Here is a 26,352-nt window from a genome sequence, read left to right as displayed (position 1 = left end):
ACACTCACCCCCCCCCCCCATCGCTACGGAGGCCGCACCGGGACCCCCCGCCCCGCCCCACCCCAGCTTCCGGCATCTTGCATCTGAAGAAGTGGGTATTCACCCACGAAAGCTCATGCTGCAAAACGTCTGTTAGTCTATAAGGTGCCACAGGATTCTTTGCTGTTCCTAGAGTAACTGATAGATGGGGACATGCAGGGCCGGCTCCAGGCACCAGCGAAGGAAGCAGCTGCTTGGGACGGCCAATGGAAAGGGGCGGCAGGTCCGGGTCTTCGGTGGCAGGTCTCTCAGTCTCTCTCTTCCCCTCTGAGCTGTCGCCGAAGAGGAAGAGAGGGACCGAAGGACCCGCCGCCGAATTACCGCCGAAGAATGAAGCGGCACGTTTTAGCTGCTGCTGAAGTGCTGCCAATCGGCTTTATTTATTTTTTCCCGGTTCCCTACTTGGGGCAGTAAAAAAGCTGGAGCCGGCCCTGGGGCCATGAGCTCTACATCCCAGCCTGCGGTAGCTCCAACCCCATCTCTGCCCCCAGAGAAGGGAAATGAAAATCGCTGACCATAATGACAAATTTCACCCTGTTGTCAGATGCCACTGGTGTGGAGCTCTGCTCTTGTTCGCTGTTGATAACAGTCAGCTGGATGTGTGCTGCCCCGGCTCTGCAGATCGCTGGCACAGCAGACCCAGAGAGAACCCCCAATGACCACAGACTCTGATACGGGACGAAGGCACCTGGCCAGGTTTATTGTCAAACGAAGCACGGTAATAGTTCCCCGCAGACTCTACAGGACATACTATCAATATGTGCCCGAGACAATGGACCGGCTCAGTCAGTGGCGGGACTCTCCACTGCCCCCTAGGCCAGACAAAGACACCGCCCCAGGGATGCATTCTTATACACAGGGACAAACAAGTTACACTCAAAGTATCTGTTGCTCTGAACCGCATGTAGTGGTGATGTGTGAACCCCAAAGACATCAAACATGAAGGAAAAACACAAGGCCAGTTTTGGGGAGGATTCCAGAGCCAGGCCTGAGGGTTACACAGCTGGGCTCAAACGGAACAGGGGCCGCGGCATCTGTAAACATAACTGGTTGCAAAATTTAAATTAAATTAAGAAACCAAACCAAACCGAAAAACCAACCCAGAAAAGCTCCCATCACACATCCATCACCATTGTAGATTTTGACATCTACTGCCTGATGTGACATCTTTGCTTTGCAAACAAGAGACCTGGAGAAGTCTGTGGTTGTTACCCTCTAACTGGGTAAAAGGTTACACATCCTGTCTCAAGTAATTTTCCTCTTAATAGATTTAAAATTCATCAAGATAAATTCCATTTGAAATAGAAATAATTACAGTCTATCCTGGGTCTCTATTCTCACATATGCTATTTCTCTCACCTATTCCCCCACTCTAATTCCTTTGGAGTGAGGGTTTAATTTCAGGATTAGCCAGGGCCGCCCAGAGAATTCAGGGGGCCTGGGGCAAAGAAATTTTGGGGGCCCCTTCTATAAAAAAATTGCAATACTATATTCTCCTGGGGGCCCTTGTGGGGCCCACGGCAAATTGCCCCACTTGCTCCCCTCCACGGGCACCCCTGGGAAAAATAAACCTTCTGCATTTCGGCACAAACCCAGTTTTGAGAAAACTTCTTTACAAGGTATCACCGGTTCTCAGCATCAGCTAGTGCTAAAAGGCATAAAGCTCGTTAAAAGGGTTGGACAAATATTTTCCATCAAAACTTTTTCTGGATCGAAAACTAGGGATTTTTAAAAAGCAGAAAAAAATCACGGACAATGTCTGCTTTCCTTCAAAATTTGTTGTGGTTTTTTTAATTGAAAAGCTGAAATTAGTCTGCCAAAACCTGAATATGGTTTGAGGTTTCAGAAGTGTGTGGCCAAATATCTGCTGCTTGCTGTGTTTGATTGTTTAAAGAAACAATAAAAAAATTCTGCTTAAAAAAAAAAATCCAAAACTTTTGAACCACCTCAGCTTGTAACCAAACACCTGAGCCCATCCAGGCAGAGATTTTTCCAGGTTTCTGATACTCTGCTGGCTTCCTTGACTCATATCTGTCTCCATAACTTTGGGTTCATTTAGGTTAGAACATAAGAACAGCCATACTGGGTCAAACCAAAGGCCATCCTGCCCAGTATCCTGTCTACTGACAATGGCCAATGCCAGGTGCCCCAGAGGGAGTGAACCTATCAGGTAATGGTCAAGTGATCTCGTTCCTGCCATCCATCTCCATTCTCTGAGAAACAGAGGCTAGGGACACCATTCCTTACCCATCCTGGCTAATAGCCATTAATGGACTTAATCTGCATGCATTTATCTGTTTCCTTGAGACTGGCTCCATGGGGTCCCTCACAAACTGGAGACGGTTACTGTGGGTTTTTCTTTACTATAGCTTATGTACATACTCCACAAACTGAGCATTTGAGCTTGTTCCAGAATCTGGGATGAGCCTATGTTGTCAAAACTGAAATGCTCAAAATAGCACATGCATGTGAATGGACACAGGGTGCTAAAATTAAATTAATCATAGAATCTCAGGGTTGGAAGGGACCTCAGGAGGTCATCTAGTCCAACCTCCTGCTCAAAGCAGGACCAACCCCAAGTTGGTTCTCAATCCAGGGGTTCTCAAACTGGAGGTCAGGATCCCTCAGGAGGTCACGAGGTTATTACTGGGAGTCGTGAGCTGTCAGCCTCCACCTCAAACCCTGCTTTGCCTCCAGCATTTATAATAGTGTTAAATATATAAAAAAGTGTTTTCAATTTATAAAGGGGGGGGGTCACATCAGAGGTTTGCTATGTGAAAGGGTCACCAGGACAAAAGTTTGAGAACCACTGAATTAACCCCTCTGAAGCCTCAGGGAATGCAGGGGAGGGGCATCTCCCTTGGTGGGGTTGGGAAGGATATTGCTCTTCTCATGTGATCCTTCCCCCCAGTGGCTAAGTTTAAATGAAGCTACTACCCCCTCCCCTGACATGAATCTCCCTGTGGCACTGAAATTACATATATACTATAATTTGGCATTTGAGAAGTGAAAGGGATGGTAGCTGTAGACGGGTTGGACTCACCCCTGCGGCACCTCCTGCTGGTGACTCTGGGAATTAGCTCTGTTCCAGCGCTGGAGCGCCCTCTGCAGGCCGGTGATCCGCCTGTCCTCAGGCCCCTGTGTCCCTCCCTGGACCCGGTGCCCTTTTACATGGGGGTGCTGCCCCCTGGCAGTAACCCCTTTCTCTCTGGGTCTCCCCTCCTTGAGGAACCCCCCCATCCTCTATCCCCACCTTGCCTCAGTGTATGGCTGCTGCCAGTCATTGTCTAGCCCCACGCCCTGGGGCAGACTGCAGTATCAGCCTACTCATCACAGGCAAGGAGGGTTTGGACCTGCTGCCTTGGCCTACCCCTGGGCTGCCCTCTGCAACCCCCAGTACCTGTTGGCCCACTGCTAGGCCGCAGCCTGGGGCTTTCCAGGCTGGAGCACCCCAGCTCCTCAGCCTGTCCCCAGCCCTGCTCCACTCAGGTACCCTGTGTCTAGCTCCCTGCAACCAGGCCCATCTCCCTCTGAAGGCAGAGAGAGACTGTCTGGCTTCTGGCATCCCTGGCCTTCTTATAAGGCCCTGTGGCTCAGTTTGGGGCGTGGCCCCAGCTGCAGCCACTTCCCCAATCAGCCCAGCCTAAAGGCTGCTTTCTCCAGCCTCAGCCCCTTCCCAGGGCTGTCTTTAACCCCTTCAGGGCCGGAGCAGGGATCCACCCCGCTACATAGCCCGAATGGAAAAGCTAACAGCTTGGCTCGTCTGCAAGCCTCAAACTGCCAAATGAGCTTTAGGGTAGGGAAGGCTGTGCCTCCCAAACAGCCTGGCCCTGCCCCCTACCCGACCCCCACCCACTTCCTGCCCCCCGACTGCCCACCCCCCTTAGAATCCCTGACCCATCCTGCTCCTTGTCCCCTCACCGTCCCCCAGAGACCCCACCCCACCACCACCCTGGGACCCCACCCCTGCTCCCTGTCTGCCCCAACCCCTATCCACCCCCCCCAGAACGCCCATAATCCACCCCCCCATTTCCAGCCCCCTGACCAGCCCCCCCAACCTCTGCCCCCTCCCTGTGCCCTGGCTGGCCCCAGGACTCCCTGCCCCTTAGCCAAACACCCTGGCCACAGCCTCTTACCTACGGCTCCCACCTCACCCCGAGCCTCAGCGCCTCGGCTGAACAGCTGCAGCGTGCCTCCGGCGGGCCGTGAGCCGCGTGGTGAGGGGGCGGGGCTGGCAGTTCCAGCAGGGCCTGAGCTCCGCCCTGCTCAGAGACGCGTGGTGAGGGGGCGGGGCTGGGAGCTCCCCGCCGAGCAGAGGGAGCTGAGCTCAGCCCGGAGCTCCCAGCCCCGCCTCCTCACCACACGGCTCTGAGCGGGGCGGGGCTCAGGGGTCCCGGCGGAGACACGCTGCAGAGCTCTCTGAGGACAGTGCTTGATGCGTTAGGGCTCCAGGAGAGAGGTGGAGGCGGGAGCCTCCGCTGTTCTCTTGGGGGCCCCTGCGGAACCCGGGGCAAATTGCCCCCTTTGCCCCCCCCCCAGGCGGCCCTGGGATTAGCCTCCATTTCCTGTATAGTAGGAGGGGGCAGGGAGAGAACTAGAAGACAACTTTCAGTGTTACAAGATAATTCAGGTTATCACATAATCAGCCTCTTCCATGATACTAATTAACTTCACGTTTAATTTCATTGTCGCTGGTACCAACTTATTCAACAATTACAACATATAAGCCCGTAAGGCAGTTTTCTCTTAATTCCCATTTCCACCCAGTCAGCTTTGTGCGAAGACACATTCTACAATAACCTAGGAGCCTTCCATTTCTGAGAGTTCATTTCTCCCTGGGGCTTCTCCCAGAAGTGTGGGTGGAAGGGGTCTCGCACGACGTGGGAAGGCTGCATCATGAGAAAAACCACCTGTGCTCTATTTTCACACTTGCTAATCCCCTCATTCCCTCATTGGCTACCATCATTTGCCCAGCATTGAAGTGCTTCTTGTCCAACAAAGTAGCCAGATTGGGACCCGCGGGCATGGAATGGCTCTGAAGCAATCAGCTGTTTCTCTCTGTGCTTCATGAAACTTTGGATCCAAATGGTAAAAGACAGTTGTGCCCAATTTAATCATGGCGTCCTTCAGGAGTGTGACCAATGCCACTTAATTAGGGAGCAGGTTCTAAAAATAGTTTACCTGGGCCACAGGTCACTGCAGCTCCCATCTCTGGGGTGAAAATCAACCACCACTACCTGCAACTTCTACCTGAGTTCCTGTCACACCTTTGACGTTACTTGGAGTAATTTGACACTTCTCTTGCGTAGAATTCTTCAGCAACCGCACAACAGATCAGTAGCGATAGTGAGGTACAACTCCCCCAACTATGATCTTTTATGTCTTTAATCTGGTGCCACAAATTTAAATTAGGGACTAAATTCAGGTGCGGCTTAGAATCCCTGTAAAACACCAAATGTCAGGTCTCTATTAAAAATAGGTCTCTTTCTGCAGCTATATCACATTCAACAGGGATTTCATTTTCTACACATTTGCAGCATCTCCCAAGGGGGAGCTGAAGGGAAATGTCACTTCCATTTTCCCATCCTTGCCTAGACAGGGATTGCATTTCCCAAATAATAGGCAACATACAGCTGATGAGGAAGGAGCGACCTCCGGCAGGGCCTGGGCCACAACTGCTTTGGGAGCCCAATGCCTGGGCATTTTGCTTAGTTCCAAGTCATTTACTAGAGAATCCTCTTCCCAGCCCTTTAGAAAAAATATTGACCTAACCAACTGAACAACAGGGGGGATTGGGATGGTGATGGGGAATAAGGGAATCCCTCTGACTTACCCTATCTTCCTCTGCTGTTACAGAGGGTGACATGACATTTTCCCCTAGCCCTGCCCTGTTCCTGCTCTTCGTTATAGTTCAGTATATTTTAAGTGAGGAAAATGGTAGTAACAATATCTGCTCTGCAGCACAACCTGAAGCAACAGCAGAGCAACTGGGACTGAAACAATTGGTTTCCAAAGGGGGAACTTGATGACTAACAATTGCTTTGAAATGGGGGAACAGTATAACCGTGATGCTCAGGGTTTGTTTAGGTCAGGTCACGGGGAAAGCTAATGCCAACCCCTGCATCTGGGCGGCATCTGCTCTACAACTATAATTGTCTTTTTACCCCAAGATCACTAACTTGAGCAGCCAACGCCATGTGCAGCCCTAGAGGATGTCAGGCACAGGTAGTTTTTGCCTCAGTGTAGCTTGTTGGGAATCAAACCTCTCCCCCACCTGGAGCTGATGAACATTCCTGGCTGGAGGGACACACACTCCTGTGACTCAAAAGGAAAGGAGTTGATAGGAAAGATCACAGGACTGACCCCAAAGAAGGTGAGCTGCAAAAGGCAGAAGCAGGCCACTCATCTGGTGGAGCTGAGAGACCACAGTGAAGATGGTGCACAGATCACTATGTGGGAATTAGCAAATGTGATTTTTTTAAAAATCTTTTCCCAGCCCTAATCAAGGCATTTTTAACAGTTCTACAAAGTGGATTTTGCCATGTCTAATAAGGTGTGAGCTCCTTTTGAAGCTTTTCCCGCACTCAGAGCATGTGTAGGGCGTCTCTCCTGTGTGGATTCTACGATGTACGAGAAGCTCTGAGCTCTGATTGAAGCTTTTCCCACACTCAGAGCATCCATAAGGTTTCTCACCCGTATGGATTCTGCAATGTGTCCTCAGGGTAGAGCTCCGATTAAAGCTTTTCCCGCACTCAGAGCACGTGTAGGGCTTCTCCCCAGTGTGGAGTCTCTGATGTCTGATAAGGTTTGAACGCTGACTAAAGCTTTTCCCGCACTCAGCGCACGTGTAGGGCGTCTCTCCGGTGTGGCGTCTCTGATGTGAGATAAGGTCTGAACGGTGACTAAAGCTTTTCCCGCACTCAGCGCATGTGTAGGGCGTCTCTCCTGTGTGGAGTCTCTGATGTGAGATAAGGTCTGAACGGTGACTAAAGCTTTTCCCGCACTCAGCGCATCCATAAGGTTTCTCACCCGTGTGGATTCTCCGATGTTTGCTCAGGGTAGAGCTCCGATTAAAGCTTTTCCCGCACTCAGAGCATGTGTAGGGCGTCTCTCCTGTGTGGATTCTCTGATGTGTGATAAGGTGTGAACGCCGACTGAAGCTTTTCCCGCACTCAGAGCATCCATAAGGTTTCTCACCCGTGTGGATTCTCCCATGTACGCTCAGGGTAGAGCTCCGATTAAAGCTTTTCCCGCACTCAGAGCATGTGTAGGGCTTCTCTCCTGTGTGGGTTCTCTGATGCATGATAAGGTGTGAGCTGCAACTGAAGCTTTTCCCACACTCAGCGCATGTGTAGGGCATCTCTCCTGTGTGGAGTCTTTGATGTTCGATAAGGTCTGAACGCCGACTAAAGCTCTTCCCGCACTCATGGCATGTGTAGCGTCTCCCTTCCAAGTGGATTCTGTCGCAGGTTATAAGGTCTGAGTGGCTACTGAAGTTTTCATCTGGCATCTGCTGCGTCTCACAGGCTTTGGCTTTTTCTCGGAGTGCACAACTCCTGGAAACATTCCCTTTGGATCTTCCTGATAACGTTCCATGTGGTTCTACTTGCTGAGCATCTTCCTGCTGGGGTTTCTCCTTCTCATTCTCACTCACCATCGCATCACCTGATGGGAGACAGAGAGAATCCAGACACAGGTCACTCCCTGTGCTGGAAAGAAAGGAAATCTCAGAGAGAGAGGAATGGAAAAAGGGATGAACAAACCACAATATGTGTGGGAGAGATCAAACCTATCAGGTGCTGATTTTCCCCAAACCCTTCCCCAGAGGAGAGAGGAAGGGATCAGTTTTGGTCCACATCTCACCAGAACACTCAAGGGAAAGCGAGATCGGGGAGGGATCTGCTGCAAGTTGTCAGTCAGGGTAGGAGGGAAGCCATGCGTGACATCTGCCATAATGATTCCACATCTGCAGGGAACAATCCTAAGCTTGGAGAGCTCACAGGGTCTTTGTAGGGCATCCCAAATGTTTCCTGCATTCCCAAACAGTTGTTGAGTTGGTTTAACCAATTCCTCACCTGTGCAGGCAGCTCTCGGGAGCACTTCTTTCTCAGAGACCTGGAAGTCCGGGACCCATGGCTCTTCCCCTCGTTCCAGCTGCGAGATCACATCAGGTTTGGAAATTGGAAACCCTACTCCAGGCAAAGAAAACAAGGGAGGTCAGTGGAATTTGTGGGATACTCGTCACAAAGAATATTCCATGGTTGTAATCCCAGCTCATTTTTAAGCAGTAAAATACCAAGGCCAGCTTCCTTGGCTCCAAGTGGCAGAAGAGTTAGTATTATTATTATAAATCATCCTCTCTGGCAATAAATCCCTTATCAATGGTTGTGGTTGTGAAACCCTCCTTTCTGTATTGTTTTATCTTCATGGTCACCGCTTTTACCTTGTTAATCAGTCTGGTTCTCTAATTGTTTCTATCTGCTGTAAAATTCATGTTGCTAGGTGTGAGTAAATTACGTAGTGGGATATAATTGGTTAGAGAATTATGTTACGATATGTTAAAATTGTCAAGTATCAGGGGGTAGCCGTGTTAGTCTGTATCCACAAAAACAACAAGAAAACTGGTGGCATCCAGGTGTAGAGAAATCTCTGTATTAACTATCTCTATAAATCTTTATGACGTTGCATTGTGTTATTTTGTATTAAGTATCTTTCTGTCTTAAGTATCTTTATGACATTGCATCTTGCATGATGTTATTTTGTATTTTATGTGACTTGGCATTGTGCCTCTCTATTTTCATACAACTTTGTATTAGATCCCTATATAGAAAATTGGTAGGAAACTTTGTATCAAATGTTATAGCCCCTAAGAATAGTATAGTTAAAGTAAAAGAAACATGTGCCTTTTGGCTAGAAGTAGAATAAGATCTTCCCCCCCCCCCACTCTGTAACCAATTGCCCTGTTGACTGAATGAGGTGTGAATGAGTGAGGCTTGGAAGACACCCACCTCCAGACAGCGACAACAGTTGGCGAGGGAATGGGAGCCAGAGCCAAGGACAATACAACTTGTCAAGTGGGCCCAACAAAGAAGAGCAGACACACTGACGGCCTCGGGGATTAGAAGCCAGCACCTGCTTTAGAAAACACCCTCTGTGAGCAGCATTGGGACAACACCCAGAGAAAAGCAGCACAAAGACCAACGGACACAGACCCAGATTTTGAATCTGGTCTAGATTTGCATAAGAGGGAAGCTGCTATAAATGTGAGGTATCTTGCAGAAGGACCCTGGTTCTCGTCTTGTCACCATCGGAGCATCGATCCGGATCGGCAGAAGCCCGGCTCCACCCCTCCCCCATCTAACTCACCTGGCCAGTGCAGTTAAGGGGAGCAACTAGTTGGTAACAACAGCAAGATGGAGTGTGTTTGTTTGTGTGTGTGAATGCATGACTGTGAGATATCTCATATGCATATCATAGAGCATTAACTGATACCTGTATTACTAATAAATGTGGCGTTTTGCCTTAATCCCCCTGAAAAGATCCTGTATAGTACTTTGAGTACAACAAGTACATTACGTAGTGGGATATAACTGGTTAGAGAATTATGTTACGATATGTTAAAATTGTCAAGTATCATGGGGTAGCCGTGTTAGTCTGTATCCACAAAAACATCAAGGAGTCTGGTGGCACCTTAAAGACTAACAGATTTATTTGGGTATAAGCTTTCGTGGGTAAAACAACCTCACTTCTTCACGTGCATGGAGTGAAAGTTACAGATGCAGGCATTATATACTGACACATGAGGAGGAGGGAGTTACCTCACAAGTGGAGAACCAGTGTTGACAAGGCCAATTCAATCAGGGTGGATGTAGTCCACTCCCAATAATAGATGAGGAGGTGTCAATTCCAAGAGAGGCGAAGCTGCTTCTGTAATGAGCCAGCCACTCCCAGTTCCTATTCAAGTCCAGATTAATGGTGTTAAATTTGAAAATGAATTTTAGTTCTGCTGTTTCTCTTCGAAGGCTGTTTCTGAAGTTTTTTTGTTCAAGAATAGTGACTTTGAAATCTGTTATACAATGACCAGGGAGATTGAAGTGTTCACCTACTGGCTTGTGTATGTTACCATTCCTGATGTCCAATTTGTGTCCATTTATTCTTTTACGCAGGGACTGTCCGGTTTGGCCAATGTACATGGCAGAGGGGCACTGCTGGCACATGATGCCATCTATCACATTAGTAGACGTGCAGGTGAATGAGCCCTTGATGGTGTGGCTGATGTGGTTGGGTCTCTGATGGTGTCGCTAGAGTAGATCTGGGGACAGAGTAGGCAATGAGGTTTGCTACAGGGACTGGTTCCTGGGTTGGTGTTTCTGTGGTGTGGTGTGTAGTTGCTGGTGAGTATTTACTTCAGGTTCGGGGGTTGTCTGCAAGCGAGGACCTGGCCTGCCTCCCAAGCTCTGTGAGAGTGAGGGATCGTTTTCCAGCATAGCTTGTAGATCGTTGATAATGCACTGGAGAGGGGCTGTATGTGATGGCCAGTGGTGTTGTATTAGGTGGAGGCTTTGTGGGAGGTGTGGGATTTACCTGAATAGGCCTAAAGAGACAATCCCAGGTCAGATATTTCGCACCCTCATTTTGAGAGATTAATGAGGAACCACAAGCGGGTGGAATACGCCACAGGATTCTGAAAAAAGGAAGTCTGGGGCAGGCTCTAGCAATTAGGTTGCTATGAAGTCTCTCAGAAGTTGGATGCATTCATATATTAGAATTATTAATAAATCAGTGATGCAAATCATGAGTATTGAGGCTTGATGCTCAATTAGGGACTTCCCAAAGGCCAGGTATGTTTTGGGGCAGCTATCGACATTACTGTAATCAGAGCAAAGGAGCAGATGTGGTATATCGCCATCCTATTTCCATAAGGAAGCGGAGAAAATACCTCTCCTAGTGACCAGTTTTTCATTTTGTCAGGTCCCCGAGACAGTGTAAACTGAAGCAGGGCCTCCCTTCTGATGGGCTCCCTTGCGCCTCGATCTTTGTTTCCATTGGTGTCCATAGCTTGTAAGTCCGCACAGTGCAAGCCCCTCTTTACTATACTTCTCTGACTCTAATCGTTACGTGTATTGAGCCTTGCCTATGATTTCAACTATAAATCAAGTGTCTGTGTGTTTCACCCAATTTCATCTCCTCCATTAACGGTGAGTAGCCATGTACAAGGGCGAGCTGCACCCCAACACGTCATCTTATCGGTGTAAACACTGTCCAGGCTACACCACCAGCCTGTGGCATCATCAACAAAGTGCCCATTTGTGCCTGGGAAGGGGCCCTGCTCTGGGAGGGAGGATGAAGCAAGGACTCAGGGTCGGTGGCCGGGGTCGCTGTGCACAGAGATGGGGAGGTTATACGGGGAGGGGGCTAATGAGTGGGAGAGGGAGGTCAAGAGTTAAAATAATAATATTTGGGGGGGGGGGAATGTATAAAGAAGTTAAACTGAACAGAAATAAAACTGGAGTGGAGGCTCTAAACCAACAAGGCTTGGGCAGGGATTCGGGGTTAAAGGTCTGGGATCCCCCACAGCTGTAGATCCCCAAACCTCTCCTCCCTCCCACTGACCCACCCAGCCCACTTCCCGGGTGCCCTTCCCCCACACTCCCCTCCCCTTCTTCCCATTACTCTCAGCCGGCACCACCTCCCGGCACCTTGGGAGCTTCTTGTGTTCACTCCTCGTCTCTCACAACCGCCTCCCTCCCTGCTGCTTCTTAGCTCTAACCCTGCACACACCCTCCCCATGTCCTGGCACCCCAGAATTACCTACTCCCCCGTTCTCCTCCCCTCCCACGGCTCTGTTCTCCCTTCACCCGTGGGGTCCTGAATGGCGACATTATTCGCTCTCCTATCGAAAGAGGAGCTCATCTGACTGTCACACAAGCCAGGCATGAGTCACACACCTATTTACTCAATTTAGAATTCTACAGGCAGCATATTTTCCTCTTACAATGAGGAAAAGGCATGAAAGCTACAGTGATTAATGTAGTTATTAATGTAGCCAGTAAGGATACATTCGATGCAATTTTAAAATAACTGACGGCACCAAAAAGGCACATGTCCAAAAATTATACTAGTGGATGGAAGATGAGGCAAAAAAAGGCGGGCAAGGAAACTTGTCAAAACTTGGATGATGAATAAAGGTATAAAGTTATTACTGCTCAGGTTCTTTAGAGACCCCACAGCTTCTAATAACCCAGGGGACAGGACTCCTTACCCAGCGAGGTCACATTCTCGTAGTTCTCCTGCATGACATCCCTGTAGAGGGCTCTCTGAGCGGGGTCCAGCAGAGCCCCCTCTCCCCTGGTGAAATACACAGCCACGTCCTCGAAGGTCACCGGCCCCTGAAAGAGCAAGAGTCCAACACTCAGGACCTGCTGCCCCACTCACAGCCCCACTATTCACAGAACAGCAGCACCAGGTAAATGGAGGCTCCGGGAGGCCCATGTTAACAGAGTCCCACCCCACCTTGCTTAGAGCAGCCAGGAGCCATCAGAGGGTAGAAAGAGAGAATCTTTGTGTCTCCCAGCTGACAGATGGATGCAGGGTCGTCACATTTATCACATACCCACTAGCCAGAGCTTGATACAGGAGATGGGGCCGTCTCTGGACCCTGCTGGTGGCTCCCTGGTAGGAATCCCAACACTCTCCAAATAAAATATATGGAAGAAAGGGGAAGTCAATAGTAAAGACTAGAAGTTAGAAGGTCAGAATTGTAGAAAATTGGTAAGGGAAGGTATCTAGAGTGACCAGATCACAAGCCTGCAATATCGCGACACATTGGGGTGCCGTCAGCCCCGCCAATAGTCCAACCCCCACTCCTCCCAGGCTCCCCCCCACTCTGCCCCAGGCTCCACTCCCCCGTTCAGTCCTCCCCCCCCCCAATGTGCCTTTCCTCATCCCCCAGCCCGCTGCTGGCTTGCTGCGTCCCTCCTCAGTCCCCACCCACCCCTCTCCTCATCACCCCCCCGCCTGCCACTCTCCTTTTCACCCCCCCGCCACTCACCGATGGTGCCCACTTCCCGTCTGCCGGGTGGGTGCTCATCTGCCCCAGCACGACTCTCACCCCCCCTCATTCCACCCCCTCCCCCCGAGTCCCCACCCCTGCCCTGCCTCCTCTCTGCCTCCTCCCCCGAGCGTGCTGCATCCCTGCTCCTCCCACTCCCTCCCGGAAAGTCCAACCCACGCCAAACAGCTGTTAGGCAGCGGGAAGTACTGGGAGGGAGGGAGAGGAGTGGGGACGCGGCCTGCTGGGGGAGGGAGAAGGAGGCAAGGACTGGGGAACTCGCCGCCTCCTTATCTGAAGTTTTAAAAAAGTATATTAAGTAAAAAATTAATCCTAACAATGGTAGTGGTAAATTACTAGATGGAAATGGCAGAATTAGCAAAAATAAAGGAGAAGAGGTAAAAGTGTTCAATAAATGTTTCTCTCCTGGATTTGGAGAAAAACAGATGAAGTAACTCATATCATAAGGTGTTGACGATGACACACTTTCCATTCCAACATTAACTCATGAGGACGTTAAACAGCAGCTATTAAAGTTAGACGTGTTTAAATCAGCAGGTCCAGATAACAAGAGTTTTCAAAGACCCGGTGGAGGAGCGTGGTGGACTGTTAATGCTGATTTTAATTAGGACTTGGAACGCTGGGGAAATTCCATAAGACAGGAATAAAGCTAATGCTGTGCCAATATTTAAGAAGTGTAAAAGAGGTGACCCAGCTAATTACATGAGTGCAGCAGCCAATACTGGATTTCATTAATAAAGAATTTAAGGAGGGTAATATAATTAGTGCCCATTAACAAAGGTTTAGACACAACAGATTCTGTCAAACTAACTGGATATCCTTACTGGGTGAGATCAAAAGTTTGGTTGCAACTAATAGTATCGATGTAATATACCTAGACTTCGATAAGGCATATGACTTGGTTCAGCACAATATTTTGACTAGAAAACTAGCAAGATACAAAATACACAGGGTATATATTAAATAGATTAAAAACTGGGATTGTAAATGGAGAACCATGGTCGAGTGGATTTATTTCTAGGGGGTTCCCACAAGGATTGGTTCTTGGCTCTGTGTTATTTAACATTCTTATCAATGACCTGGAAGAGGATATAAAATCATCACTGATAAAGTTTGCAGTTGCCACAAAGATTGGGGGTGGGGGTAACTAATGAAGTGTCAGTAGATTCCGGCTCCAGCACTGAGAGCCTGGGAAGTTTTCCCAGCCCTGGCTGAGGGGTTATTTCCTCTTCCACGAAGAGGGGAAGTTCCATTCCCAACTCCTGTGCCTTGAAATTAGGCCCCATCTGACACTACACCCCACATTCAGCATAGTGGTAGGATAGGCCCTGCACCCCTCTTCCTGGGACTCACAGTGACTCTCAGCCAGCCAGTAAAACAGGAGGTTTATTGGACAACAGGAACACAGGATACAGGAGGGCTCGAGTTCAGCGCCAGGACCCCTTACTCTGGCTTTTCTGGGGGTTCAGGGTGTCTGGATTCCAGCATAGGTTCCCCTGAAATCCCACCACCCAGCTCCCAAACCGAAGACTGACCCAACCCTCTCCACTCAGCTCCTTTCCTTTGTCTAGCTTCCCGGGGCAGAGGTGTCAACCTCCCCTCCCCCCTGCCTAGCTCATGTTACAGGCTGAATACCTGTCTCTCACCTATCTCTGACACAGACAGCCCCTGCTCCACCACACCTCTCCCCGCTCAGAGAGTGAACTGAGCGGGGTCACTCTGCCCAGTGACCCGGGGAAGTTCAGGGCCCCCTCTCCGGGACAGCGCGTCCGCTATCAGGTTGGCACTTCCCTTCACATGGACGTCCATGTCATAGTCCTGCAGGAGCAGGCTCCACCTCAGGAGCTTGGCGTTGGCTCCTTTCATCTGGTGCAGCCAGGTCAGGGGAGTAAAGCTCTCAGGTAGCTTAGCTGGGTGCATGGCGTCACCTGCTGTCGTGTTGGTGATAACAGGGCCTGGAGAGGCTGGCTGAATCTCCAGCAAAGCAGTGTGAGAAGGGCCAGCCCAGCTTCAGGGTTCGAGGGCACAGCGGTTCCCAGAAGCCCCCCACACTGCACCCCGGGGATGACAACCCATCACACCCTACATTACACAAGTCTCAGCAGGTTTGTCACATCCTGTCCCCTCCCTTTCCCCACCCTAGATAGTTCCTGCCTCCCACCACCTGGAGCAGCTCCCACCCTCCTATGCATTTACTGCTCCTCTCCCTCCAAGCAGAACCCACCACCAGCTCCCTGAGAATCCCTTACCTGAGCCAGCTCCATTGCAGCCATTTCCTTCCCCCTGGGAGGAGGGGATGATCTGGAGCAAAACCTGGATGTTATTCTGTAGCCTGCCAGGGCGAGAAGGGCAAGGCGTGAGAATTCAGACAGGGTTTTTGTCCATTCCACAGAAACAAATGGAAGTGAAAAACCATACTGCTATAGCTGTAGGACATACTGAAATGAAGATACTGACTTTGTCCACTTTGAAACAGAAAATGTTTTGGGTAATACGGATGCTCCCCGACTTACGCAATCGTTCCGTGCTGGAACGCCTTGCGTCACTCAAATTTTGTGTAAGTCAGGAACGTATACCCGACCATTATGCAAAAAAAGCAAAAAACTTTCTAGCTTATGGAACTTACAGAACTTTTTCCGTAAGTGCGGATTTGCGTAAGTCGGGTTTGTGTAACCCGGGGAGCATCTGTATCAGGAAACACTACGGTTTTGATACACTCGCTAAAGCAAAGAAAAAGATCACTGTTTGATACTTATCAGCAGGAATGGATACAGTATGTCTCCAGCAGGGTTAAGCCGGAATTGTTACTAGGAGAAATTATTGTCAATATTGCCCTTCAACAATTTGTGGAGGCAGAGCTATGGAAAGTCAGTCCACTTCCAAAATTGGCAATGGGCTCTTTCTGGTTACCTACCTCGCATTATGGGTCAGTGGGCCGGGAATGAGATGAGATTTTGAACACACGACAGTGTCCAGAGTGGGACCCTCGCAAATGGGTCTGTCTCTCCCTGCCTGCCACCACAGAACCATGCAGTAGGGATAGATGTATCTGGGATGAACTAAAAAATATAACCCAGGTTGTATATAATGGACAATGCGTACGTGTCATGTCCTGGGAAACAATCTTTTGGAAGGACGACAGCATTAGCCAGCCAGCAGTGGATGAGTGTAGATGCAATGCAAGCATTTTATACACTAATAATCACACATCACCTTCCTCAGCTAGAGAAACCCCAAAGAATTATAATTGCCCCCTTAGTAAATTTATCCATCTCTCTCGGTCTGCTTGGCAAGAGTTAGCTGATCATCTGCTTTTAGGAGCCAAAGTAACGCAGTTTTTGCAGAAAATTCAAAAAGGTGTAGGAAAGCAAGTTCTCCACATAACGTCTACAAATGGAGAAATGATTCAAATTGCTAAGTCAAGAATTGTTCTTGAAGGGTCAAAAGGGGGATGTGTAAGAGCAGGATTTTATAGTTGTACTAGAAGAATTAATGTCTGTTTTGATTTCATTCTGCCAGCCCCCTTTTCGAACAGCAGAAAGGACTGACCCTCTGGGACTATGGGATCCTGTTTCCATACGCATTACAAATTAGGCTCTGTTAGTTTTTGTTGTAAGGTTTAGTTAGGAAGAGACAGGATTTTGTAGTGTATCTATGATAAATAGATTAGAGAAATGTTGAAGGCCTGGGCCCCGATATGAATCGGTTTAGTTATAAGTTTTAGCAAGGCTTAATTTACAATGTCTTTTGCTCAATATAAAATACTGCTGTCTGTGTACCCTTGAAAGTCTCTGTAAAAGACTATTTGTGTGAATGAGGAATGCAGGCACCAGGAAAAGGGAAGGTGTGAAGGCCATTGTTAACCAGATGGTCAAAAAAGGAAGAGTGAAGATACTTAAGGAGACACCAGAGAACCATCAACGTGCACCCATGATTGCGGAGGGGCAGATTGACGACCCTGAGGTGGAGGCTGGCACCCCTAAAGACAATTGATAAAATCAATCCAGGACAGGATGACCCTCTCGGAGGTGTTTTGGAATGTTAACATCAAAAGATCACACCCATTAAGGAGTAACCGGTCACAAACTGACACAGCAAAATCCATAGACTTCAACAGAGAAAAAAGACTATAAGAACAGGGTGCTTTGCCAGGGGACTTTGGGTTCGTCTTGCCACTACACCAGGAGCACTGGATCGCGACGGACAGAGCCCGGCTCCCCTCTGCGACTGAAAAGCATAGGCTAATTGCTGTATTCGCAATAAATGCAGCGTTTTGCCTTCTCCCTCTAAAAGATCTCGTGAGCTTCTTATAAGCATAACACGTGTGTTGCTCGGTCCATTTCCATGAGACACCTTTTTTTAATAGCTGGTACAAGGGACCTGCAATGGAAGCAAAATTGGGAATGAAATTTCCGTGGTACCCAGTTAAACCCCAAAAAGGATTTTCAAGGGTCCTGTGGTAAAGGCAACGTTTGGATTGTATCTATGTTCTGTTGGGCCGGGGCCATTAGCTGTGCCTTGGCCGGATCGCACTGCAGCCCTGCTTCCTTTAGGATCTGTCGGAGCCTTTCTAGATGCTCCTTTTTGGTCTGTGCTGTTAAACGCAGGTTAGCTACATCTTGAAATAGAACAGTTGGTTTGGAAAATTGCGACAGTACCTGCCTTATTTGCACATGCAATAAAGCTGGGGAATTTTTATACCCCTGGGGTAAACGTGTCCAGGAATACTGAGCTCCCTGGAAACTAAACGCAAAACGGTCCTATGAAAGGTGGGTCACTGATCATGTCCAAAAGCTGGTCCTGCTGTCAAGGACAGTAAACCACTTACCTCTGGATTAAAGGACTGGATTAAATTTGGCATCTTGGCCACTGTAGGGGCACAAGTGGGTGTGACCTGACTTAGGCGTCTATAATTATTGTGAGACGCCAAGAACCATTTTGGTTTTTTACAGGCCAAACAGGGGAATTGGCAGTGGAAGTACATCTACGTAGTCCTCCCGGTGTTAGTAACACTGAATCGTTTTTTCTATATATGTTTTTGATTGTTTTGAGTAAGGATATTGTCTCTGGGCTGATTTATCTCCTCCTTTTACAACCATAGTGTCTGCCATACATTCACAATCATGTTTCAAAGTCATGCAGATCTTCTTAGAATCATAGAATATAAGGGTTGGAAGGGACCTCAGGAGGTATCTAGTCCAACCCCCTGCTCAAAGCAGGACCAACCCCAACTAAATCATCCCAGCCAGGGCTTTGTCAAGCCTGACCTTAAAAACCTCTAAGAAAGGAGATTCCACCACCTAAACCTCCCCCACTGCAACTTGAGACCATCACTCCTTGTTCTGTCATCTGCCACCACTGAGAACAGTCTAGATCCATCCTCTTTGGAACCCCCTGTCAGGTAGTTGAAAGCAGCTATCAAATCCCCCCTCATTCTTCTCTTCTGCAGGCTAAACAATCCCAGTTCCCTCAGCCTCTCCTCATAAGTCATATGCTCCAGCCCCCTAAGCATTTTTGTTGCCCTCCACTGGACTCTCTCCAATTTTTCCACATCTTTCTTGTAGTGCGGGGCCCAAAACTGGACACAGTACTCCAGATGAGGCCTCACCAATGCCGAATAGAGGGGAATGATCACATCCCTCGATCTGCTGGCAATGCCCCTACTTATACAGCCCAAAATGCTGTTAGCCTTCTTGGCAACAAGGGCCCATTGCTGACTCATATCCAGCTTCTCGTCCACTGTAACCCCTAGGTCCTTTTCTGCAGAACTGCTGCCCAGCCATTCGGTCCCTAGTCTGTAGCAGTGAATGGGATTCTTCCGTCCTAAGTGCAGGACTCTGCACTTGTCCTTGTTGAACCTCATTGGGTTTCTTTTGGCCCAGTCCTCTAATTTGTCTAGGTCCCTCTGTATCCTACCCCTACCCTCCAGCGTATCTATCACTCCTCCCAGTTTAGTGTCATCTGCAAACTTGCTGAGGGTGCAGTCCATGCCATCCTCCAGATCATTAAGAAAGATATTGAACAAAACCGGCCCCAGGACCGACCCTTGGGGCACGCCGCTTGAAACCGGCTGCCAACTAGACATGGAGCCGTTGATCACTACCCGTTGAGCCTGACGATCTAGCCAGCTTTCTCTCCACCTTATAGTCCATTCATCCAGCCCATACTTCTTTAACTTGCTGGCAAGAATACTGTGGGAGACCGTAGCAAAAGCTTTGCTAAAGTCCAGGAATAACATGTCCACTGCTTTCCCCTCATCCACAGACCCAGTTACCTCATCATAGAAGGCAATCAGGTTGGTAAGACATGACTTGCTCTTGGTGAATCCATGCTGACTGTTCCTGATCACTTTCCTCTCCTCCAAGTGCTTCAGAATTGATTCCTTGAGGACCCGCTCCATGATTTTTCCAGGGACTGAGGTGAGGCTGACTGGCCTGTAGTTCCCCGGATCCTCCTCCTTCCCTTTTTTGAACAGTTACAGTTTCTAAAGGCACTCCGTCTTTCCTATCAGGGGCGGACACTAACAGAGAAGAGGATATTTCCTCCTCCTTTGCTCTGCTCATTTCATTCTTACCATCACTACTCACTTCCTCTATGATGACACTGAACTCTGCCTTCTGCAGGGCCACCCTGGGACTTCCTTTCCTGCCTGCAGACGGCTGGTAGCTTCTGCACTGCTAACTTCCTCTTTTCACTCTCCCTGTGGCTCCTCCGACCCAATCTCCAACTCCGCTTCTAAAGGTACCGTCTCAGCCTGAGCTAATTTTCTCACCCTCCTTCTAGTCATTGGCCCTGCGGATTTTCTTTCTCTCTGTCGGTTCCACCTGCCGACAGGGATGGGAACTGATTCTTTATTCTTCTCTAACACATCTCCTATTTTGTTAACTCTTTGATTCTTTTCAACAGCCGACCACGGTCTGATTCATAGCCGTCCAGCGATGTTACGCTGGCTCCCAAAGTTTGCTGGGCTCTTCTGAGTAACTTTCATTTTGATTCCATTTCTTTCTCAGTGAACTATAAGCTACGAGCAGACATTCAACAGCTGTTCCCTTCACCACTTTAGCCTTTTTTTTTTTACCTGCTCTGTTTCTATATCAAATACATTGCTCACAAATCCCCATGGGTTACAATGCTTAGAGATCATCTCTATCAACAGCTATTTCTCAGCTGTTCTAAACCTCCTTCGTGTTTCTGAATGTCTTTTCTGGCAAAGTTTTCTAAAGCCAGACTGTGGGTAACTCCAACAGACTCTGCTCTCGCCCTTACTCCACTCACCGTAACACGTAGCACAGAACTCATTTGAATTCCAACACTTCACTGGCTTATGTAGTAAACTATAATGATCTCTGCTGTTTTACTCTGTAACTGAAGGCGTCCCTACACAGAAACAGCAGGAAATAATACCCCAAACCAGTTTCACACGTAGTTCAGTAAGTCCCAGGTAAATGATAGAGGGGTGGGGTGCGTTCCCCTCTCTTCCCTCGATGGCTCGCAGCTGACCGAGAGGTCTTTTCCCTCTGCCGGGAACTGCCAAACAGCTGGGGATACTGAGGCAGACGGCTAAGAGGTGCAGCCTGGGAGAGTTGTGGGGATTGAGGAACGATACAAGTTCTGAGTTATTGCAGCCTCTTGGCAGCAATTTAATACATAGATTTATCAACTCCCCCACCACCCTAGTGTGGGTCATCGGGCCCGATGCTACTGCTTATATCTTATTGGCACCATTCGTTACAACTACACGTATTGTTTTAAATACCAACTTTAAATACTAACACTATTACTTTATAATATTGCTTTGTATCTTGCAAGATTAAATTCAAAGCCTCTAATCTAAAACTATAAGTTAAACCACAATACAAAACAGGAAATACTGGGGCCGCAGTCACAGGAAATCAGGTTCCTGTGTTCTTAAGAGTGAGTTAGCAAGACACACAATCTTGCTCTCTAACTCTCTGCAACTTTAACTCTTTACTTATGTCTCAGGTGAGATTTCCAGAGGTCTATGGATGCCTGGAATCCCTGTCACACACTCCTCGGGACTCCTGGCTTTGGCTTGTCAGTCTGTAGCCTGATTTAGGGTGTACTAATATTATTTTAATGTATTAATTCAATTTTAATTTATGTAATTAATATTAATAGTATGGGTTGTAGGCTCGCCAATCGGTTTGATCACAAGATAAAAGTTCTTGTCCCGAATCAGGCTCCACAGAATTTACAAAGGACCCTCGGGGGGAGGGGAGGCGGCGGGTGTGTGACAGGAAGCTCACACTGAGGCAGATAGAGCCGTAAAGACTTTTTATACATTTAATGAAATAGTAAGTAAATGGTAAAATACCCAGAGTTACAAAGTTACAGCGGCATGACTGCTATTCAAAAGATACATATGCTAATATAGTATTATATGCAACAAAGCTTTGGTTAAGATACTCACACCCTTCCTTGATAACCTGGTGGGGAGAGACACAGGACCAGCCTTGCAGTTCAGGTTTTTCAAGTCTTGAGTGAGGGATGGAGTGCTTCGAGGAAATTAATCCTAAGAGCTATTAAAACTAACTTAGGGTTTACTTGACTAACTTGAACTGAAAATCAAAACCTAATGAACAAACTAAGAATAAACTTAGGGAAACCGAGCTTAGCCTAGTTCCCTTGAAACTTCAAGTTTAAGAAGAACAAGAACAGCTACTAACAGCAGTGATCTTAGTAGATAGAATAGCAGAGGGACAGAGTAGAAATCGAGTACTCTAGCGAGGTGGGTCCCCTCTCTAGGGCACAAGTGGCGGAAATCCGTCCTCCTCTGCCCAAATTTCATTCCTCACCCACAAAACGTTAGGCTACGCTTACTCCACAGGCCAGTAGGTTTGTGCGTAATGATGACATGTACATCCGCACACAAGTTTCTTTGTGGTGTACCTGTTAAGTCTGTGGGTACAAATTGAATCCTCCCCCCCGCCCATTGCCATTCTCCATTGTCTATTGGCCTAGCTAACAGCTCTTAGATATAGGGGTGGGTACTTAGCTATTTAGGTAACAAGATGTAGGTCAACTTTATTTTCAGGGTAAAAAGGTCTTACTAGACATATGCTAACTTTGCCTTAGCTTAACATCCAGGATCTGGCCTGTAGCTCTCTTGCATTGCAGCCAAACTTACTTGAATATAAATCTATAAACCTATTACAATAAATCCAGTCCTTAAGCTCTAAGAAAAGATCTATCGCTGCAAGCAAGCAGGTTCGCCCCATAGGCTACAATACCCAGACAGGGATGGCTCCCCACCCCCACCTGCCATGCACACAGGCAGCAAAGCCCCGGGCAAGGCAACGCTCAGAGGCAAAGAGAAGGGGACGGCGCTGAGAGTGTCTCTGCCAGTCGGGCAGGAAGGGGGAGCAGCGCGGGAAGACGGGCTGGATAGTGGGAGGGGTGAAGAGGTTTGGGGTGTGGTGGGGGGCAGCATGGTCTGGGACCGGGTAACCTGGGGCTCGGCAGGCTCCCTGGGGGACACTGGCTCCTCCTGTGCCCCTTCCACGCCCTCTTGCGAGTCGAGAATGACCCCCCTGTCCCCACCCCTGGGGCAGCTGGGTGTGAGGGGGGCCCGGGGGGGTCTGTGGCTGTGACGGGGGGGGCGGGGCGGTGTGAGGGGGGCCCGAGGGGGGGGCGGTGTGAGGGGGCCCGGGGGGGGAGGGGTCTGTGGCTGTGACGGGGGGGGCGGGGCGGTGTGAGCGGGGCCCGGGGGGGGAGGGGATTTTACGGGACTCTCCGGCGCACTCGGGCAGTGACGGTTCCCCCCCCTCACACGGGCCGCAGGGAGCCGGGGGGAGGCAGTTTGAAGGGGCCGGGGGGGGGAGGGGGCAGCAGTGGGGGAGGGGCAGGGGCGAGACACGGACACACACTCACCTCCCCGCCCCCGGGGGTTTCCCGGCCTCCCCCACTGACCCCCCCCCCATCGCTACGGAGGCCGCACCGGGACCCCCCGCCCCAGCTTCCGGCCCGGCCCAGCGCGGGGGGGGGTCTCGGGCCCAGGTGTCTCCTCCCCCCGCCCCGCTCGGCTCTTACCGGCTCCGCCGCGCGCCCGGAGCCCCCCGGCAGCGGCCCGTAAGTGACGCGTCCCGCGGGGTAGCGGGGGAGTCACGCGCCGGCTCCGGCCGTTAGAGCCGTTGGAGCGCGGCGCGCGCCGGGAGCGGGGGGGGGACGAGTCACGCGACGGCTCCGGCCGTTAGAGCCGTTGGAGCGCGGCGCGCGCCCGGAGCGGGGGGGACAGGGAGGGTGTGAGGCGGCGCTGCCCCCCGTTCGGCGGGGGGGGGGGTGTTTCTCCACAGCCCCGCCCCGCTCCGGCCGCGGGCAGCACGGCCCCCCGGGGGCTGTAGCGTCTCCGCCCCACGCGTGTCCCCGCCCCTCCCCCTCCCGCGGGGCCTGCCCTTAGCGCCGAGGTGAATCACGTGGCGGGCTCCAGCCCCTGCGGTGACACGTGTTCGGTGCCTCCCGCCCCGCCCCGCCCCCCCCAGCTCTGGTGCAAACCGGGGTCTTATCCACGCACCGAATTACACCCCCTGATCAGGGGTCCCAGCCCCCGGGCACCGCACCCCCACCCGGCCTCTTGCGCCAGCCCCGCCGAACGCACGGAGAGCGGGAACAGCCAGCCCCACGCACGGGGACCGTGCGAGAATAATCACTACAGGCCGGGGGTGCGGGGCCGCGGCTGGCGTGCAAAGCGAACACGGCGTAGAGCCAAAATTGTATCCCCGCTGCCCTTTCAATGCCCCCACCCGACCCTGCCCAACACACGGATCTCCTTGGGAAAGCGGGAATAGCCATCCCCATGCACAGGGACCGTGCGAGAATAATCACTACAGGCCGGAGGTGCGGGGCCGCGGCTGGCGTGTAAAGCGAACACGGCGTAGAGCCAAAATTGTATCCCCGCTGCCCTTTCAGTGCCCCCACCCGACCCTGCCGAACACATGGGTGTCCTTTGGAAAGCGGGAATAGCCATCCCCACGCACGGGGACCGTGCGAAAATAATCACTACAGGCCGGGGGTGCGGGGCCACTACTGGCGTGTAAAGCAAACACGGCATAGAGCCAAAATTGTATCCCTGCCGCCCTTTCAGTGCCCCCACCCGACCCTGCCCAACACACATGTGTCCTTTGGAAAGCGGGAATAGCCATCCCCACGCACGGGGACCGTACGAGAATAATCACTACAGGCCGGGGGTGCGGGGCCGCGGCTGGCTTGTGAAGCGAACACGGCGTAGAGCCAAAATGGTCTTCCTGCCCCCTTTCAATGACCCCCCACCCGGTCCCACCGCCGCCCGAGCTGCCGGCAGGGTTTAAAGGGCTCAGAGTTCCCGCCACAGCTGGTGGCCCAGGACCTTTAAATCTTGAGGCCCTGCCCCCCCCGACTCCAGCCGCACGCGCATAGTTGAAATCACGCCTGTTCAATGCGCGTAAGTTGCGAGAGACCTTGGCCAACTCTAAAGCTGAAAACCACTGGGCTCCTCCCATGAGGGAGGTTGTCACCTCCCGATACTTAGCGACTAAGGGGGCCACCCGTGCAGCCACCCAATTAAGGTGGTGGAAATCGGTCTCCAGGTCCTGCTGTCACTTGTGAGGATGGCCAGAGGGCAGCGTTATTGGGGTCTGACTCTTAAATAAAACCCCTTGGCTTAAAAGCCAGTCGGCTGTGGCATGCGGGGTTTTCCAGGCTGGCTTCTGCCGCCTTCGGATGCCTACGCTGCTGTTGGGGAGGCAAATCGGAGCTAGTAACTAGGACTTTTGCAGTCGTTTCCCCACCTTCGATTCTGTTTTTGCCCCAAAGCTCCTGGTGTTTTTCTGCAATGGCTGGAACTTGTGGGGGGCAGATCCGTTCTTCAGACGCCTTAAAGGCTGCTACCCCTTAGCTTGCTGAAGTCTCCCCGGGTTCCCAGGAGCTATTTCCCATTGGACCCTGCTAGCAAAATCAACCAACACTCTTTAATTCTCTCAAGACACCCGCTCCCGGGATCCCTTCTCCTCCAAAATCCATTCAGCCAAATTGCCCCTTATTTTCCTTCGCCCCATCCAATACAGAATCCAGCTGCCCAAGGAAACAAGGCACTTTGCCACATTAAATCCCAGCGAGGGCTTAACTCCAGCCGGAGATTTAAACAGGCTTTTCTTTTGGGTGCTGAGTAAGGATTAAGTGGCACCTGTATTTAACATCACATTCAGTCCGAATGCCTCTCCTTCAAACTCTACATAAACCACAAACCTGCCCCCACCTATCTGCAGCCAAATGTGCCACTCTGGGGGAGTTAGGGGCGCCCGGCCTCCCCAAGGAGAGGTGTTGGGAGGTGCACTTGGGTACTTGTGGCTTTTACCTTCGGTGGCACTCACGCTGCCCGGGTCCTGGCCACCCGTCCGGGGGGCTCTGCATTTTAATTTAATTTTAAATGAAGCTTCTTAAATATTTTTAAAACCTTATTCACTTTACATACAACAATAGTTTAGTTCTATATTATAGATTTATAGAAAGAGACCTTCTAAAAACATTAACATGTATGACTGGCACGAGAAACCTTAAATTAGAGTGAATAATTGAAGACTCGGCACAGCACTTCTGAAAGGTGGCCGACCCCTGCGTTAGACTCTTACCTGGGAGAGCAATTGCTTTAACTGGGCTTCCTTCACGAGGAGCCACAAATCCCCTTACGGCCATAAAAAGAAACAGCAATTTTTGAGCCCATTTTTTTTAATTGACAATTTATTTAAAACTCTTTTCCCGGCAGTCATTAGGGTCAGGAGCAGAGTTAACATTCCTATCGCTTGGCAGCCATATCTTTAAGGACAGCGGAAATACTTTCAGCTCCGGCATTAACCCTTAACTGAGAAAACAAAAAAACACCCCAAAGAAAAAAGAAGCGGAGGGGGTGGGGGAAGTTCGGGGAATATGGAGAAAGAAGCAGCTGAAGAAGAACATAAGAGCGGCCATCCTGGGTCAGGCCAAAGGTCCATCTAGCCCAGGATCCTGTCTCCCGCCAGTGGCCAGTGCTGGGTGCCCCAGAGGGACCAATCTTCCTCACCCTGGTGTTTATTATGGGGGTTTGGATGTGGGTTTCTGCAACTCTTCCAGTGTTCCAAGCAAGAGACGGCCTGGAAGGGCCTATGATAAAAGGAAGCTCCCGGGGATAATTCCTTTCATCATTATAATACGGATACACGTCAGGATCCTCTTCTGATGCATCCCCCCCCGCCCTTCCCAGTTTATGACTT

At 50.2% G+C, this 26,352-nt stretch overlaps 1 pseudogene; it reads right to left on the bottom strand.

Moving 5' to 3' along the window:
- Nucleotides 1-6,436: 6,436 nt before the first annotated feature.
- LOC123356694 overlaps nucleotides 6,437-26,352 on the bottom strand; it is a 125,830-nt pseudogene continuing 105,914 nt past the window's right edge.

The sequence above is a fragment of the Mauremys mutica genome, chromosome 26, assembly GCF_020497125.1.
Source record: "Mauremys mutica isolate MM-2020 ecotype Southern chromosome 26, ASM2049712v1, whole genome shotgun sequence".
Classification (NCBI taxonomy): Eukaryota; Metazoa; Chordata; order Testudines; family Geoemydidae; genus Mauremys; species Mauremys mutica.
Note: the sequence above shows the minus strand (reverse complement) of the source record. Positions and strands in the feature narration are given on the sequence as shown.